This window comes from Triturus cristatus, chromosome 8 (assembly GCF_964204655.1).
Source record: "Triturus cristatus chromosome 8, aTriCri1.1, whole genome shotgun sequence".
Taxonomy (NCBI): domain Eukaryota; kingdom Metazoa; phylum Chordata; class Amphibia; order Caudata; family Salamandridae; genus Triturus; species Triturus cristatus.
In genome coordinates this window covers 1,618,928,237-1,618,943,889 of record NC_140591.1, presented here as the reverse complement: position 1 = coordinate 1,618,943,889, position 15,653 = coordinate 1,618,928,237, and positions in this window count along the sequence as shown.

The following is a 15,653-nucleotide window of genomic DNA, read 5'->3' as shown; positions in this document are numbered from 1 at the left end:
GCTTTTTTCTGCTCTCCCCATGGTTTTTTCTTTGGACAATTCAGCTCCTGCTTTATCGAACTTCCTGGCAAAGGTAAGGGTTCTTCCCATCGCGTAGTCGTGTTCATCGCGTTCAAATTTATTCTGTTTTTCGGGTTTATAATGTCAGACTCAAATTTCTTTATCTTCTCCTCTATGATCGCCAGAGTTTTACTGACTTCTTCCTGGTCATTTTCCTTATTAAGATCATCAAGTACAGTCTGTATTTGGATCATTAATGCTTTATGATCTTCCCACGTTATATATATATATATAACAACCAGTCTTTCTCCAGGTAAGGACAAAAGCGCGAGACAGCTCCGGGATAAACTGCAACTGACTTTAATAATTACCAGCGCTCTGTGTACAACAACCCATGAAACGCTAGGCAGATGCGTTTCGCTTGTAATAGCTTCCTCAGTGCCCGTTTCAAAAGTTTAATCAATGTCCTGGGGGTCTGCTGGTATTTTAGCTGTTATTGCGGCCACTCCCAGTCAGGTGCTTACTTGCCCCTCCTCCACCTCCGATTATTAAATATTTATATAAAGCAGGAAACTCTTGCCATGGTTCAGCCAGGTGTTCAGGTGGTGTTGCACTCAAGGCTGGTGGTCTTGGGTCTGGAGGGATCCCCGAGTTGGAGATGTCCATAAGGGTAGAAGGCCGGATGGTGGTGGGGGAAGCAGCATGCTGGAACCCCGGGCTGATCTTGAGGTCATGCTGGGCTCCATCTTGTGTCGATTAGTATCCTTCTAAGTACCACATCCGCTATTCTCAACTCTGGACGATTGAACAGTTTGGACAGCAGTACTGCCCCCCCCCCCCCATCCATTTTAGAGTGTTATAGTCAGCCTGGTCTCAGGGTAAGCAAGCAGAATCAGTCGCACTCTCAGCTGACCATGATAAATGCATCTTCCTTTGATCTTCACCATTACTTCAGATATCCTGCTTATAGGCTGCACCCCTGCACCATCGCTCTGTATACGCAGCGGCAAGGCCAGGGAGGCAACTGGCACCTTTACAACCCCCATCGCTCAGCTTGCTCAGCAAAGAGGCCAAAGGCGTGACGAGCAAATAGTCTGCACACCTCTATAGTCCGCATCTATTTTATTATTTTTTATTTTAAAAGTTTTACATAGCGGTAGCTTGACCCGTAGGTATCAGAGCGCTTTACATACATACTGTAAAGAAAAAAACAGACGGAAATTGCATTACATAGTAGGCAGCAGGCAGTAAGGAAGCAAACCAGGGATAAAACAAATATAGCATGGAAGATAAGGTGGTTAACACAGTCCAGTCACCAACTATCCTTGAATGTCAAGAGAGAGGAGTAAACTCGGATATTGAAGTCTAGTTTGATCACTTGGTGCGCTCAGCACAGAGGCCAAGAAGAGAGTGAGCAGGTATTGTAAACACCTGTATGGACATGCACCAGGCACTGCCTCACTATCCGCACAGCAGTCTACACACCTGACGCTGCTCGGTTCTTAATAAGGAGACATAATATTGGAAACTAATCAGAGACCACGGACGATACATTTGGAGGCAAAAAAGGGGCCGGCGGCATGTGCGGTGAGGCACACCACACAGCAGTGTCACTATGCACAAGCATATCCACGTGTGCTCTCTTTGTGAGCTGTGGTGCTTTGGGACAAGAATAAACGTTCCTCCAGCAAGAGCTGTAGTGTTGTCTTCGGAGCGCCTAGTGACTGAAGGGGAAGCCAGAGGAAGTTGAAGGACTTCCTTTAGGATGTGCCCTATAGACAGGCAAGTGCATAGCTCCTCAGACAGCAGTAGTGACACATAGGTACATTGTATAAGCTTTGGTGGTTAACGGGCACCAGTTGCAGCGAGATGGCTTCAGGCTGAAGATTGTAGTGTGGGCCTTGTGGGCTCTCAGTTGGCACAGATATTCAAGGAGGGCTGGCCAAGGTTCATCAGTAACATATGGTTGAAGATGGCGCCGGTGTTGCCAAGGTTGGTTCTTTACCTATAGCTGTGGGTTACCTGGAAACTTCCATCTAACAGCTAACTCGAGTTAGCTGTCAGACCCTCCTTGAATACCTGCGTCAACTGAGAGCCCACAAGGCCCACACTACAATCTTCAGCCTGAAGCCATCTCGCTGCAACTGGTGCCCACTCCCCCCACCTTGGTCCTGATGAAGACCCCATTTTGAAGGCGCAAAGTTGGCTGGTTCATATAGGGGTCGAAACGTCAACATTGTTTTACTTTTTGTGTCAAACTTGGATGACAGAGAATTTGTATCTGTATCTTTTTGTTATGATTCAACATTCATTTGTATGCCAGATATCTGGCAGGATAGGTCGTTAGTACTAACTGTTGATGCATATATGGCACTACCTTCCCTTTGCACATCACTTGCACTTATCCCTGCTATGCACTTTTCACCCCACGATGTGTGCACCTGTTACCTATAACTGTATAAATGTGAAATATCTTCTATTTTATATATTTGATTCATTTCGATACCTGTGATACAATTAAATCACAACCCTTTTTTGGCATGATCCAACTGGTGTTGTTATAATTTACCTATTTTGATCATTCGCTGCTCCTCTACATTTTATGAATGTTTATCACTGTGACTTTTCTCTATATAACAAACCACAAACAGCAGCCATTCAATCCTGCTGTGCAAATGGAGTTCGGGAACCTCTTAGAATCTAGAGCGCTTGAAGACCCCAGTGTGGTTTGAAGCACTACAGAAACAGATCTGAACTACCAACAAAGTGCTTTAGGCCTCACCAGAAGTAATGATAGAGCTATATGAATGTATACATCACGATACCAAAAGTGCTGTTTGCTCCCTTGTGTGCATTTTTCCTTTAAGGAGGTTCTTACCACTTATGTCTTCTTTTACTTTCTACATTTTTTCTATTTAATATTTATGGGTATATGCGTAATAATTATCTTTTCCAATTTAAATGCATATTCTCTTCAATAAACTTAACTTTTATGCTTAAAAATAAAGTTAATATACAAGAGCTATGCTATATTTTACTACTAAACAAGCAGTCACAAGTGCTGTTACCTTCCAGACAACAGGGTCATGATTTGAATGGAGCAGCAGGTGCAGTGGCACCGGGCCCAAAACTTGTCAGAACTCCTCTAAACACCTAATATTGCTATATTTTACTACTATACAGGCAGTCTCAATTGCAGTTACCTTGCATTTAAAAGGGGCATGATTTACGTGATGCAGCAGGTGCAGTGACACTGTGGCCAAAGGTTGCCATAACTCCACTAAAAAACAAACATTGCCATATTTTACTACTAAACAGGCAGTCACAAGTGCAGTTATCTTGCAGGCAACAAGGTCATTATTTGAATGGTGCAGCAGGTGCAGTGGTGCCAGGGAAAAAAGTTGTCAGAACGCCTCTAAACACATAATATTGCTATATTTTACTACTAAACAGGCAGTCACAATTGAAGTTAAAAGGGTCTTGATTTAAATGGTTCAGTAGGTGCAGTGGTACCGGGGCCAAAAGTTGTCATAATTCCACTAAACACCAAATATTGCCATATTTTACCACTAAAACAGCAGCCACAAGTGCAGTTATCGTGCAGGCAAAAGGGTCATTATATGAGTGGTGCTGCAGTGGCACCGAACCCAAAATTGATCAGAACACCTCTAAACATCAAATATTGCTATATTTCTCAACTAAACCAGCAGTCACAGGTGCTGTTATCTTTAAGGCACTAGAGTCATATTTTGAATGGTGCAGCAGGTGCAGTGGTACCGGGCCAAAATGTTGGCAGAACTCCTCTAAACACCTAATATTGCTATATTTCAGTACTAAACAGGCAGTCACAAAAGTTATCTTGAAGGCACTAGAGGTATGATGTAAATGGTGCAGCAGGTGCAGTGGCACCGGCAAAAACGGTACCAGAACTCCTCATAACACATGATACTGCTATTACATCAATTAATTCTATAATTTCCGTCTTTCATTTCATTTTTCAAAATGTTGCTATTTACCCGCACTATACCACTAGTAACAGCATAACATATTGCCTTCTTGTACATAAACAAGTCATACCACTTTAACAATCTTTCTGTGACTTATATTGTACAAGTACTCAGCCAGCTGCAACATACAACAAAAAACAGCTTATTATTAATCACATATATAAAACCTAATGCATTTACCAATGCTTGTTCCAAATGACATGCTTTTTAGCTGGTCCAGACAAACATAAATTATCACTTTCATGATAAAGAAAAACATACATTATTTTCAAATGTCTTTGACAGATTTACCAGTCTTTCTGTGGCCCACACAGGTAGAGGTTTTGAAACTGGAGCATAACTCGAGGTGTGAAAGAATATAATCACGGTATAGCACATATCTTTTTTCTAGATAGGAATGCTTAAACTATAATCTTTTCATCCAAAGTGGTCGTTATCTTGCAGGATCTCTGCCCTGCTGCACGAGACAGTGTTCTAACCTGCAGAAGTTGTATCATACAGAATAGAGGCATCTCCCATCCTTTTCAAATACTGTGAATGAAAACTGTGTGTGACACACTCCTGGATGGTTCCTCTGGGGAGGGTGATACACTCCCGGGTGGTACCTCTGGCATGGTGACACAGTCCTGGATGGTACCTCTGGGAGAGTGACACACTCCAGGATGGTACCTCTGGGGCAGGTGACACACTCCAGGACAGTACCTCTGGGGTGGGGGACACACTCCAGGATGGTTGTAGGAGAGTAGGATCTGCACTTATGTTGCCCCCACTTTTTTTCTGATGTTAACACTGGTTTCTGGCTATAGACTGGCTGGGTCCCTGCTAATCAGGGCCCCAGTCTCTCTGTTCTCTCTAAACAACTTGGAGTGCATATTAGATGCACTAGTGATTGGATACTGTGGTACCTTATGAGACCCTAGTATATGGTACCTTAGGTACCTAGGGCATAGGTACTTCACAGGCCTACCAGGGGCTGAAGCATGTATTATGCCACCCCTGGGAAGCAGACTAAATCTGACACCACAGCCTGCTACTGCAGCCTGGGCGAGGTAGTGTTAGCACTCCTCACTGAGGTATAGGTTCCCTATATCTCACCATACACACACATATAAACCTATCAGTCACCCCTAATGCAGGCCCTATCAATCCTGAGGGCAGGGTGCTTGGTTTACAATGTGAGGGGGGGCCTCTGCATGAGCAGGGCCCCTCTGCAGCTGGCAGAGTCTATTCTCATTGGCTGTTTGTGGATGCAGTTAAACCATATACTCTTAAGTGCATTATAACCTACCGGCAAATGCTAACTTTGGAATGACTGCATCAAAACAAGTCGTGTTTGGTGTCAAACAACTTGGAATCATACCCCCACACCAGTAACTGGTGTGGGAGTATGATCCCACCCTTCTAGAGGGGCCGACATGTACCCACTGTGGAAACACGGTAGAAATCTGAACGAGCCCTGGCATCACAAAATGGATGCCACCAGCACAGACACTGGGCTGCCCACCTGCTGCTGACTGAAACTCACAGTGGAGGAGGCCCAACAATAGGCATCCTGTCACAGGGAGGTGTCACCACCTTCCAGACATGATTTAGTGTATTGGGGCTGGGTGGGTGCACTCCCAGAGTGCTTTGAAGTCCTGCACTGGGGGAGCAGTAGGCTCCTCTGTGCATATGCCAGCTCAAACCGGTTCAGGGGCTACCTGTCCCTGCTCTGGCATGAAACTGGACAAAGAGAAGTGGGTGTAACCACCCCCTACCCTGACCCTCCCAGAGGAGTGGTCATAGAGCTAGTCCCTCCCTTTCCTTTAGTATCAGATAGGGAAACCTTGCCATTGCAAATCAGATATCCCTGGACGACGCTCTACAAGAAGAATCCTGGACCTTCGATGTTCCACTACCTTTGGAAGACAGAAGAATCTCCCTTGGAGTCAAGGAGTGACCCCCCTGCTTGGCAGGCACCAAAAACTTGAATCAACGGTAGCAAACTTTCCCGCTCCCGCTGGAGTCCGATGTCCCTGCAACCCCAGAAGTAGATTTCCTGACTTCTCGACAGCCATTGTGAGTCCCCAGCAGAGTTGAGGCGAGTGGACCCCATGACTGATGAGGAACAGCAATACCCGGGTACCGTGCACTATTTTCGAGTGCAGTCCCTTCACGACGTTCTATGAACTTGTGCATTAGACCAAAGGTGGTCCAAGCCTCCAGCAGGATTTCCACTGAAGATCAGAGGCCTACCTTATCCAGAGTGACCCTGGGCTCCTGTTAAGTGAATCCTCATGAGCCATTTTCATGATCCCTTGCCTGTTGGCTTGTGGGTCCCCTGAAGACTTTCTTATCAAACCAAAGGGCTCCTCTGGTTGATCCAGGCCTGCCCTCACTGACCTTTGCTGGGTGAGTCCCTCAGATTTTGCTGGTCTGCACCGCTGACTTTCTTCACTTTCCACAAGACTTGCTGTTGCCAAGGCTTGTTGGCTCCAATCCGGTTGCTGACACCTCAGTAAGCTGTAGACTTTGTGGGGCACTCTGAATCCAGCTCCTGGTCATTGTCAATGCCTCATGGACCTCGTGGCTAAAGAGTCAAAACACTCTTGAGCACCTGAAATCACCCGACTTCCGTGGGCATCCATCTTCCTGGCCCCGGGTCACTGGCAAGTGACTGTGAACACTGTCCCTTCTGCTTTCAGGTCTTCTTCATCTTCAATCCAGCCTTGAAATCCACCGGACACTTCTCCAGTCTTCACAAGCAGCAAAACGTCTTTGGCTTCCATTGAAAACTACGACGCGACCCAACACCAAAAGTCACCTATGCACCCTGCTTACCTGGGTGAGGTAACTCATGCACTCCGGTGCTCCTGTGCGTGTTGGCCCTCGAACTACTTATCTTGTAAGTGACTTGCTTGTAGACTCTCTAGAAGTACCCTAAAACTTTAAAAATCCAACCGCGACTTGCTCCATTGAAATCAATAGGGAACCTGCGGCTGTGTTCTCACACTGCACTCGTCTCCCGTGTGTCTTTTACTTACCTGCCTTGGGTGGATTAGTGAGGCCCCAGCGCTTCTGAAGGCCCTAGGCCTTGTCCCCTTGCAAGTCGACTTTCCTAAACCTCTTTTTTAGTATATGGTCTGGTACGCCCCTAGGGCCCCAGCCATATTTGTGCTTAACTTATTGTGAAACGTTGATATTTGCATATGTTCCTGACTTCTAAGCTCATAAAGAGATTAGTAGAGTGTGTCTAGTAATAAATACATATATATTTGATATATATACCTGTGTGGTATCCTTTCGTTTGGTAATTCAAGAGATTATAAGGTAAAACAAGCTGCTTTACATTCCTCTGAGACTTAGCCTAAAGGCTGCTCTCCACAGCTACCACTAGGATAGATTTCTTTAAAAGGTTGTCTTAAACCTATCTACCATAAGAGTCGAATTGGACTGGTCACTATAAGTAGTGACCAGCATATGCCAGGCCAACTTCTCACACAGACTATCAGTAAAATGCCCCCACCAAAAACGCAGAAAGAGGTCCGTGCTTTCATCGGTATCACCTCCTACTGACACCAATGGATACCCAATTTTTCTCTACTCATTAAACCTTTGTTGGCCCTCACACTTAAAGATGTTCCCCACCGCTTCCTTGGACAAATGAGTGCCAGTGTGCATTTGAACAACTGAAAACCGCCTTGTGTTCGGCCCCGGTGCTAGGCACCCCTAGTTATCAGAAGCCCTTCATTCTTTTCATACATGAGCGTGATGGTTGCGTATTGTCAGTATTAACACAGCATTTCGGTGACAGACAACGCCCCGTGCATATTTTTCTGCAGTTCTAGATCCCGTGGCCCGCGTGTTGCCCAGTTGCTTGAGAGCAGCAGCCGCAGCTGCCATATCCATTCGCCAATCTGCTGGTCTGGTTCTTGAAACTGCGCTTACAGTTATGGTTCCTCACGCAGTTGATACTTTATTGAATAGGACAAAGACTCAACACCTTACTAGTGCACGTTTGTTCGGATATGAGTTGACTCTCTTAGCCAGTCATATCACCATCCGCCGCTGCACTACACTGAATCCAGCCACATTGTTACCTTTTTTTGATGATGACACTAGTTCTGATCTGCATGATTGTGTCCTCCGGATGGAGGAAGAGACTAAAAGCCGTGTAGAATTGACTGACACAGCCCTCACTGATCCTGATGGTACCCTGTATGTGGATGCTTCTTGTTTCAAACTTCCTGATGGTAGCACAACTGCCGCCTATGCTATCACCACGTTACAGACAGTGGTGGAGAGTGAGAGGATACCTTACCAATCAGCACAGGCCGCTGAGTTAGTGGCGCTGATACGAGCGTGTGAATTGAGTACGGGGATGGACGTCAACATCTACACCGACAGCCAGTATGCTTCGGAGTGGCCCATAATTTAGGGCGACTGTGTGCTGAGAGGGGATTTTTAACTTCTTACGGTACTAAGATACAACATAGTCAACTGGTCAGCAGACTGGTAGAAGCATTGACCATTCCTTCCAAGATAGCTGTGATTAAATGTAGCGCCCACAAGAAAGTAACAGATGACATAGGAAGAGGTAATGCATCTGTTGACCAGACTGCAAAGGAAACAGCAAAAAATGTCTCCACCCGTATGTATGTAGCTGGCCCCTCAAATTGGGTACCGGAGGCAGGGATGCATGAGGACACTTGAAAATGTGAAGGAAATACAGGCGGAGGCAACTAGAGAGGAAAAGGCTCTCTGGGAAGAGCAAACAGGCCTATTAGATGAGAATGGCTGTTGGACAGATCTGTCTGAACAACAGCGGAGGTTGTTACCCGATGCCTATGTTTTGCCAGTGGTCACTATGGCTCATGGCCCAGCTCATATTAGTGCAAAAGGTATTTGCAAATTGCTAGCTCCGCAAAGTATGGCAAAACAAGCACATCCCAAAATATGCAGAGAGGCTAGGAATTGCATGATTTGTTTGATGCATAACCCAGGTAAGGGCACACCAACACCTGCTGGGAATTTTGCGCCCCGATCTTGCCCCTTCGAGGTGCTCCAAATAGATTATATTCAGATGGAAAGATGCAACAACCTCCGATATGTCCTGGTGGTGGTGTGTGCCTTTAGTAAGTGGATTGAGGCATACCCCCTTAAGGACAACACTGTTATCAGCACTGATAAGATCCTGTTGAAGGAATTATTTCCCAGATTCGGAATGCCCAGAATTATCTGGAGCGACAACGGAAGTCACTTTACAGGAGAAATAATGAAGAAAGTGTGTGTATGGATGGGGATCAATCAGAAGTTCCATTCCGCCAATCACCCCCAGTCAGCGGGTCTGGTTGAACGCCACAATGGGACATTGAAATTGGCTAAAATCCAGGCTGACACAGGACTGTCTTGGCTGGACGCCCTACCCCTTGCCCTTTTATTCAATAGAGCCACGGCACATTCCCGAACTGGACTAACTCCGTCGACCAGCTAATGTTTGGGGAGTGCCCCACCCAAACAAATATTCTGATATTGAATACCCATTGTTGATTGATTACTTACATGAATTGACCACTAACCTGTGTCTTATTCATCGTCAGGTACAGGACATCTTGCCACCCAAACCCGAGGGCCCTGGCCACACCATCCAGCCAGGTGATTGGGTCTGCATCCGCAACTTCCAGAGGACCAAGAACCTGGAGCCGAGGTGGAAAGTGCCCCAGCAGGTGTTGTTGGCTACCAGGTCTTCAGTGAAAGTGGCAGGAAGAAAGAATTGGGTACACGCGACGCACTTCAAACGAGTGCCTCTGCCACTGCCATACGCCCAGTGGGTCAAGGAGGGCCTGGGAGATGACAAATGTGAACAAGTCCCACTCTTTGTACCCTTCAGTGACGCTAACGTTGCTTTGGGCTTCATCTGAGCGAGAGCACGACGACATCCTGCAAGCTGCTGTTCCTCCGCGTTTGAGGCTGCGGGACAATCAACAGCCGGAGCCTTTGTTTCCTGATCAAACAACGCCCAGGTACAACCTTCGACCCAGAAAAAAGGACTGAAGAGACAAAGGTTTCTGTCCTCTACCTCACCTGGCCTGATGTTCGAGGGCTGTGATATTTGCCGGCGGATATATCCGACCGGTACCGGTGCAACGGACCAGAGTGTGTCAATAGGACTGCTGGAATCACTGTCCGGTGAAGCAACCAACAATCACAGGCAGCAACTAGGGAAGACCGGGTGAGGCATGACGGTGACAAAAATGAACGCTGAAAGATTAAAGGACAGGAAAATGAAGAAGAGAAAGTACATAAAGATAATACATGGCCGGTACACGATCTGTCTACTTGTACTCATAATTATTTTACTTGTACTGGCCTGCCTCGGGTGGATAACACAAGCTGCCCATGCAGCACCTGAGTCCCCTACCTCTACAGAATCGCCTCATCAGCATGTGTCATTGCCCTCCCACGTGCAAACAAGAAGGGCAGAATTTTATAACAATACTTTCATTCAGATGTTACACCAGCACCAGCTTGTGGTGAATACAACGAACTGTTGGGTATGTGGATTGCTGCCCCATACTGCGGGCACAGGGATGCCCCTGATTCCCGCTCCCTTTTCTCGAGCCGGTTCAGCCTACGGATGGTTTACGGTATTCTTTGACGCCTTTTATTCAGGTAAACCAGCTACGCGATCCCCAGGGATAAATAGTAGCAAGCAAGCATTCACCTGCATTTTGGCTACGGAGTGGCCAAATATGAATAGGACTTCACCCGAAAAGGATGAATATGAGAACAACCACGGGTCTTTCTATCCGCTGAGCCTCACCGGCAGTGGAGGGAGACGACGGCTGCCGCCCCTCAGGGACCTCCCTGTCTACCCACATTCTGGACGATACTGCATCGAGAGCAGTGGAACAGTATGGGTGGGGGAGAGTGACTGCGCCTACATGCTCCAGCTTAATGGCTCGACTCGCACAGCTCTGGTGGCTTAGCTCAATACCTATTTTGTGTGTGGGAGCAAGGCCTACATCTGGCTGCCCAAGTCATGGGCTGGCACCTGTTATATCGCTTGGTTGCTTCCCCTAACATACACAGCCGATGCAACACACCACATCCAGAAGAGAGGTGTAATTGACGCTGAAGACACAGCTGGCCAAGAATTTGGAGACTTTGCTAAAGGGTTCCTCCCCTGTTGGGGCCTGTGAGAAGTTTGCCTGGCATATGCTGGTCACTAGTTAAAGTGGCCACCTTGCACCAGTCCAATTCGACTCTTATGGTAGATAGGTTTAACACAACCTTTTAAAGAAAGCTATCCTAGTGGTAGCTGTGGAGAGCAGCCTTCAGGCTAAGTCTCTGGAGAAATGTAAAGCAGCTTGTTTTACCTTATAATCTCTTGAATTACCAAATGAAAGGGCACCACACAGGTATATATATAAAATATATATGTATTTATTTCTAACACACTCTACTAATCTCTTTATGAGATTAGAAGTCAAGAAAATATGCAAAAATCAACAGTTCACAACAAGTTAAGCACTTATATGGCTGTGGCCCTAGGGGCGTACCAGACCATATACTAAAAAAGAGGTATAAGAAGACCGACTTGCGAGGGGACAAGGCCTAGAGCCTGTAGAAGCACTAGGGCCTCACTAATCCAACCAAGGCAGGTAAGTAAAGGACCCACGGGAGATGCATGCAGTGTGAGAACACAGCCACGGATCCCAATAGACTTCAATGGAGTAAGTCACAGTTGTAATTTTTAGGTGTCGCAACCGGATTGGAGCCAACAAGCCTTGGCAACAGCAAGTCTTGTGGTAAATGAAGAAAGTCAGTGGTGCAGACCAGCAAGGTCTGAGGGACTCACCCAGTGAGGGTAAGTCAGGGCAGGCCTGGAGCAACCAAGGGAGCCCTTTGGTTCAATGAGAAAGTATTCGGGGGACCCACAAGCACACGGGCAAGGGATCGCAAAGACGCCTCGTGAGGATTCACTTCATAGGAGCCCACGGTCACTCGGGACGAGGTAGGCCTCTGATTTTCAGAGGAAATCCTGCTGGAGGCTTGGGCCACATGTGGTCCAAAGCATGAGTTCATAGAAAGTCATGAAGGGATTGCACTTGAAAATAGTGCACGGTACCCGGGTATTGCTATTCCTTGTCACTCGTGGGGTCCCCTTGCCTCAGCTTTGCTGGGGACTCACGATCCACTTCTGGGGCTTCAGGGACTTCGGACTCCGGTGGGAGCAGGAAAGTTTGCGACTGTTGATTCAAAGTTTTGGTGCCTGCCAAGCAGGGGAGTCACTCCTTGACTCCAAGAGAGATTCTTCAGTCTTCGAGAGGTAGTGGAACGTCGAAGGTCAAGGAATCTTCTTCAGAGCATCATCCAGGGATATCTAGTTTGCAATGTCAAGGGTTCCCTAACTTATACTAGAAGGAAGGGAGGGACTAGCTCTATGAACACTCCTATGGGAGGGTCAGGGGAGGGGGTGGCTACACCCACTTCCCTTTGTCCAGTTTCATGCCAGAGCAGGGGCAGGTAGCCCCTGAACCGGTTTGCGCTGGCATATGCACAGAGGAGCCTACTGCTCCCTCAGTGCAGGACTTCAAAGCACTCTAGGAGTGCACCCACCCAGCCCCAATACACTTAATCCTGTCTGGAAGGTGGTTACACCTCTCTGTGACAGGATGCCCATTGTTGGGCCTCCTCTAATGCGAGTTTCGGTCAGCAGCAGGAGGGCAGCCCAGTGTCTGTGCTGGTGGCATCCATTTTGTGATGCCAGTGCTCTTTCAGGAATCTACAGTGTTTCCACAGTGGATACATGTCTATCCCTCTAGAAGGGTGGGATCATACTCCCACACAAGTTACTGGTGTGGGGGTATGATTCCAAAGCGTTTGACACCAAACATGACATGTTTTGATGCAGTCATCTCAGAGTTAGCATTTACCGCGAGGTTATAATGCACTTAAGAGTATATGGTTTAACTGCATCCACAAACAGCTACAGAGAATAGACTCTGAGAGCTGCAGAGGGGCGCTGCTCAGGCAGAGGCACCCCCTCACATGGAAACCAAGCACCCTGCCCTCAAGATTGATAGGGCCTGCCTTAGGGGTGACTGATAGGTTTATATATGTGTGTAGGTAGAGATATAGGGAACCTATATCTCAGTGGGGAGTGCTACACTACCTCACACAGGCTGCAGTAGCAGTCCTGTGGTGTCAGATTTAGTCTGCTTCCCAGGGGTGGCATAATACATGCTTCAGCCCCAGGTAGGCCTGTGAAGTACCTATGCCCTTGGTACCTAAGGTACCATATACTAGGGGCTCATAAGGTGCCACAGTATCCAATCACTAATGCATCTAATATGCACTCCAAGTTGTTTAGAGAGAACAGAGAGGCTGGGGCCCTGATTAGCAGGGTCCCAGCCAGATTATAGCCAGAAACCAGTGTTAACATCAGAAATAAAGTGGGGGCAACATAAGTGCAGATCCTACTCTCCAACAGGGCCCTATGGTCAATAGTCGCAATATTCGACACCTTACAAGAGTGGTAGAGGCCACCATCAACGTGACTGCCGGTACTCTCAGTAACATCACTGCTGAACTTCAAGCGGACCGCCTCATGACTTTGCAGAACCCGATGGTTCTTGACATAATCCTAGCGGGCCGTGGAGGAGTCTGTAAATTGATCAGAACCAGCTGCTGTGTATATATAACTGATAATGCACCGACAGTTTATCAAGTAATCCAGAAGCTCTATAAGATTGTTTCCGACATCCATCAGGATGAGGGTTCATGGTCCCTAACCGGTTGGTTTTGGGGCCTGGTCGCTCAGTGGGGATGGAAGATATTGATTTTCGTTGCCATCATTGCAGCCGCATTCTTTTCTTGCTGCCTCTGTGTTCAATTTATGCCCGCGCAATGTGGCCTCTGTGCCACCTCTTTAACACGGGGAACAACCTTTACAACGCAACTTTTACAACGCACTGCCATTACAACGAAACTGTTACAACGCAAATGCATTGACAACGCATGCCATTACAACGCAAGTCTTTACATCGACTTGCACTAGATGGCGTGCTAACATTAAAAATAGTGTCGTTTACTATCCAAACACCTTCCCTACTGTTACGTGGACTGGAGTTAGAATAGTAAATTACACTTTTTTAATGTTAGCACGCCATCTAGTGCAAGTCGATGTAAAGACTGCGTTGTAAAGACTTGCGTTGTCACTGCATTTGCGTTGTAAAAATTTCGTTGTAACAGCATGCGTTGTAAAAGCATGCGTTGTAACATCATACATCCCTTTAACACCCAAGCCAGTAAATTCACACCACCAGAATGCCATGATGATGCTTGAGAAGGAGGTCCAGAATATGATGGACATTGACCTAGGTGATGACTGAAAGTTGCCTCTTCATGGCAAAAGGAGGGACAGTTAAACTATGCTTAAAATGGCCACTGAGACTCCATTTCGTGTTGCCATGCTCTCGGCAACCTGGTGAAGGATTGCTTTCTATGTCCCTGTTAGAACTTGCTTAACCCTCCTCGCTCCTTGCGGTTGAGCCGATTCCAGAAGCTGCTTGTGTATATCGCCCCCCCCGGTTGTGCCAGAGACTTAGCCACATTCTGTCCACTGTAGGTAACTCAGCCTCTTACACTAACAGCTGTGCTCCGTGACCACGCCATCTGGGCGCTGAAGCAAGAGGCGGCGTACATTGTGCAATCAGAGACAGACGCTCTTTGGCCACGATTACGCCACTTGAGACTGATGAGGAACTTGTTGGATGTGTAAAGGGTGTGGCTAGTGCTATAATTATGTGTGCACTGGGGAGTGAAGCAGCAGTCTCCGTAGAATTGTCTTTGTACCATTCTGGGACCCTGTCCTTAGCTCAAGCTAATAAATTAAATTTACTTTCCTCCACAGCTAAGTTGTCCTGGTCTCTTTGGTAATGCATGAGTAATCAAGGTGAACCTGTAGATTCTATGTGTCCCCTGCACCGCTGGCTTTGACCCTCCAGTCAGGAGGGGTCTCTAAAAGCCGGTTCTACAATTGGCGCCCAAACCTGGGGCTTCTTCGGTGGTCGTCATCGAGCCTGGTGGTCGTGAGGGATCCGTGATGGAATTCCAAGGGAGGCGCGCCACTACATCGGCTGAAAATTGTCCTTGTGGGCCTGAGGTCTCCGATTGCGTGATTCCTCCCTCCTAGAGGCTATCCGACTGCGTCCCCGACTGACGCCCCAGTTCCGGTTCCTAATTTTTGCAGATCGAGACCTTTGTGACACTTGCCGTGCGAGGGAAGATTAACAGTTAGGTAAGAGTGGGAGTGACTCACTTCTTTGGTGAATTGTTTTTGGCTTTGACCCTCCAGTCGGGAGGGGTCTCCAAAAGCCGGTTCTACAGTGACACAGTCCAGGATGGTACCTCTGGGGAGGGTGAAACACTCCCGGATGGTACCTCTGGGGAGGGTAACACACTCCAGGATGGTACCTCTGGGGAGGGTGACACACTCCAGGATGAACCTCTGTGGAGGTTGACACACACCAGGATGGTACCTCTGGGGCGGGTGACACCGTCCAGGATGGTACATCTGGGAAGGGTGACACACTTCAGGAAGGTACCTCTGGGGAGGGTGACACACTACAGGATGGTACCTCTGGGAGGGTGACACACTCC